Source organism: Carlito syrichta, unplaced genomic scaffold (genome assembly GCF_000164805.1).
Source record: "Carlito syrichta isolate Samal-C Ts95f unplaced genomic scaffold, Tarsius_syrichta-2.0.1 Scaffold314091, whole genome shotgun sequence".
Taxonomy (NCBI): domain Eukaryota; kingdom Metazoa; phylum Chordata; class Mammalia; order Primates; family Tarsiidae; genus Carlito; species Carlito syrichta.
Genome location: NW_007258187.1, coordinates 233,597 through 237,797, shown reverse-complemented (window position 1 = coordinate 237,797; position 4,201 = coordinate 233,597). Strand labels below are relative to the sequence as shown.

The 4,201-nt window shown below is 44.1% G+C and overlaps 1 pseudogene; it reads right to left on the bottom strand.

Moving 5' to 3' along the window:
* Window positions 1-3,024: 3,024 nt before the first annotated feature.
* LOC103273573 overlaps window positions 3,025-4,201 on the bottom strand; it is a 24,039-nt pseudogene continuing 22,862 nt past the window's right edge.

Sequence of the window (4,201 nt, the reverse complement as noted above, 5' to 3'; positions counted from 1 at the left end):
ACACGTGGTAATCTTGACTACCCCAACGGTGGTAAAGGTCAGCGGTGTCCGTCCCTGGATCCATCATTGCCAACTAAAGAAGGCAGAACCCCCCCCACCGAGACCAGCGAGAAACCACCGATGAGATGGAAGGTCATCAAGCCGGCTGCCGGGAAAGACCCACTAACAATAAGACTTTCGTGGGCCCCAATTCTCTAGGTCCATCGTGTAACTGGAGGCAACCGTGTCCCGCCCTCTCAGGGGGGCCCATAGCCCTCCTTATTCTTTTACGCTTTCCCCATTATGAAGCTCATCACTCTGCCCCAGGAAAATATTCCTGGGACCTAACAAATACTGAAACTAGGACTGTAGTCTCTTCTTATTATGGAAATGGGCAACCAGTTTTTAACTTTGACCTTTGTGAATTGTGGCCTAGTTTAACATGGAGATGTAGTGCTAACAATTTAGAAGCAGAAAAACAACTTACAAAATGAAACTTCTATGCCTGCCTGGCTGCTGGCCCCGACCGCTGCCACCAATCGCAACAGTTCCACTGTGTGTCATGGGGCTGTGTAACTACAGCCACCTGGGGGACTAACAAGGACCCCTACATTAGCTTTCATAAACAGAAGCCTGTTACCCCTTGCAAGCAAATTAGAACTTGCAATCCACTAAAAATTACTGTTCTGCAATGGGACAAATGGCAGTCAGGGAAAACATGGGGCTTCAGATTGGATGCCCCGGCAGCGGATCCCGGAATGAGATTCACTATACAGAAAAAGGTTATACCCCATGTCAATACCCCCGTGGGTCCTAACTGTAATTTCTTCCTGCCAATGCCACGGGCTCCCGAACCCACTCAGAAAAAATCCGAGTCAGCCAATTCTACCCAGGTGGCTATAATTACTCCAAAACCTAGAAAGCCAAATGTTACTCTCCCCATTGTCCTACCCGGAAGTGTAAGTCACTCCCTTCCCATGTTGTCAGCAGTTCACCAGCTTGCTAATGCTACACGCCCTAACTTGGCAAGGGACTGTTGGTTATGCCTAGACCCCTGTCCCTGTATTATGTAGAATTAGCTGTCAATTCCTCAATAGGTAATACTGAGAAGTACATCTGCATTCTCAACTATACCACTGCCCAGTTTGGGGAATAATGTCCTTGGGGTGAAGATCTGGCTCTCACCTTAGGAAATCTCCAAGGCCAAGGAACCTGCCTCCATGCTTCATCCTATCATATAGAAAGCTCCTCATACTGAGAAGCCTGCATGGCCTCTACTGGAATAAATGTCTGCCAGTTTAGCACTCCTGGGAGCCTCTATATGGCTGTTGCACCCCCCACTACCTGGTTTGCCTGCACACGAGGCGTAACTCTGTGTGTTGCCATGGAGCTCCTCCAAGACAGTTCAGAACTTTGCATTCTAGTACACATATTACCCCAGGTATATATTGTTGAAGGGCCTGCAGGGCGGGAGCAATTTGAACTCCTAACCCCTACCCGGACTAAATGAGTCCCCGTCTTGGTGCCCCTCCTTGTAGGGTTGGGAATTGCAGGATCAACGGCTTTAGGTGCAGCAGCCCTAACTGTAAGAAGTCAAAATCTTAAAGAACTAAACATATATGTTAACAGATCTCCAAAATCTTAAAATTAGCATATCCCAGCTAGAACAACAGGTAGACTGTCAACTGAAGTAGTGCTCCAAAATAGAAGGGAGCTGAACCTCCTCTTCTTGAAAGGAGGACTATGCGTGGCACTAAGGGAAACCTGTTACTTTTATGCCAACAAATCAGAAATAATCCGATAAACTCTTGCCCTAGTCAGAAAAAGTATTAAACGTAGAAAGTAAAAAATACAGGTTTCAGAAAACTGGTATCAATCCTTATTTTCCTGGTCTCCCTGGCTCACACACTTGGTCTCAGCCATTGCAGGACCTCTGCTCTTAGTTCTAGTGACCATAGGGCCGTGCATAATTAAAAGCCTTCTAAATTACATAAAACACAGGTTAACTCCCACAAACTTAATGATACTAAGAACCCAAACCAGGCCCCTATACGAAGAATCAATGATTTAACTCTAAAAACAACTTAAAGGGGGGAAATGTAAGAGGTGATGAATTGTGTGGAACCTGTGTGAAGCCTTATATATTAAGTGTGATGAATTATGTGAAATGTAATGAAACTATAACCTCATATATTAAGTATGCTGAAACTGTGTGCTATAACTTCTCCCCGAAAACTTAGTAATTCTTGGAAACCCTGGAAAGAACATCCTACTTGGAAGCCCCAAGTGGCTATGTTAGATAAGTTAACCAACTTTTTCTGCTTCTGTAACCCCCACTGGCAGTGTGTGAGTGTTGTGCGATAAGCCCCTTTCAAATTCTGGCAGGCTTTTCTCTGTTTGAATTGTGGCAGGCAAGCCCCTCTTCTGGCAGACTGTGTTGTTCGAATTTAAATTATAATGGCCTTGTGGATTAAGCGGGCTTTTGCCTATTTAAAAAAGGCCCCTGCTGCAGTGTGGGGCCCTCACCTAGAGACCTGTGAGTCTGGTGGGTGGCCCTGACCAGTCGAACCTGGCTAATAAACCTCTCTCTTGGTAAATTGTGTGTCGGCGCTGTGAATCAAACGCTTGGACCCCACATCAAGAGCACTACAGTTGGTAACTTTGGTGGATACATATTTCTAGTTTTTAAATCCCTTTAAAGGTTAACTGGAATTTTAGTTTTATTTATTTATTTATTTGGAAAACAATAATTTATTGCTTTTCCTTCCAAAGCTTTGTGAATATATAAAAAAAAGGATCAAAGTTTACAAACTGCTTTGTTCCCACTAAAAACATGAGAGATGAGAACCCACATTGCATGGCCACCAGTAGCAGCGGTGCCCTGGCAAAACAAGTGCCCCAGACTTGCAGCACTGCCTTCGGAGGACTGGGCTCCTCACACACCATTTCATGGGATATACTTAGGCCATTAGTCAGGTCACTGGAATGACAGGTTTTTTTTGTTTTTTGTTTTTTTGATTTTGGGGGCTGTTCTTTGCTTTCCTGCTATAAAAGTGAAATTTTCAGCTCATTTCTGAAAAATAATTTGGTCAATAAATTCATTTTGTTCTGCTTCTACTTTACACAAAGCTTCATATTCAACCCGATACCTTTCCAGCTGCATTTTCTTTTCTGCTATTAGTGCTTGAAGTTGCTGCTCCTGGGCCTCCCTCTGCTTTGCTATAGACTTGAGCAAGCTCCCAGCACCAATGGCCTGCCTCTTCTCATTTTCTGCTTCTTTTGCGAGTTGGTCAAGAAGCTCAATTAAACCACCAACTATTTGCTGAAACTGGCCAATTTTGTCCACAAGGTCCTGGCACTCTTCCTTGAGCTCTATGGTCTGCTGGGCAACTTCTGGGTCCAACAGTCACAGCTTCCTCAGCTCATCAAAGTGCAGCCCTGCTTCACCCAGGATCTCCTTGGCCAGAGCTGCCGGTCCTGACACTGAGGCGCAGCCACCAAGGCTGATGTAGACAAATGACTTCTCCCTCCGCTCAGAGGCAGCCACCCCGGCTGGCCCGCCTCTGCCGCTGCCACGGCTACAGAGCCTATTTACCCATTATTTTTATCTTTGTTTTATTATTATTTTTTTCTATTAGACATATATTTTTTATTTTAAAATTGTGGGGTACAGTTAAGGGTTAGGTTTACAAATATGCATCATTCAGGCACCCTTGTTGATAAGGGGTGTCCCTTCCCCCGTCCCCAGACAGATATTGACGACCATTAATCCCTTGCCCTCTCTGTCCCCCCCATAGATTCCCACCACTAGTCGATCCTTTTCTTACAGTACTAGAGTCTATAATACTGAGTGATCTTTCACAACAACAAAGATCTGAGTATTTTTATTTTTTAAGAGACAGACCTTGCTATGTTGCCCGGGCTAGTTTTGAATTTCTGGGCTTAAGCAATTCTCCTACCTCAGCCTCTTTAGTAGCTGGGACTACAGGCACATGCCACCATTAACTGATATTTTAAAGCCAAAAAAAGTAATATGACATGTACGGTATACATAGAAGAAAAATGTGTGAAACAACAGCACAAAAGCTGGGAGCAGAAAAATGGAAGTATATATTTTAAAGTTTCTATACTATTACAGGACAGTTCTTAGTGTGGGCCATGGACCCATTCACTTCTCTCTTTTTTCTTGCTTGTAGTTCTTTTTTTTTTTTTTTTTTTTTTG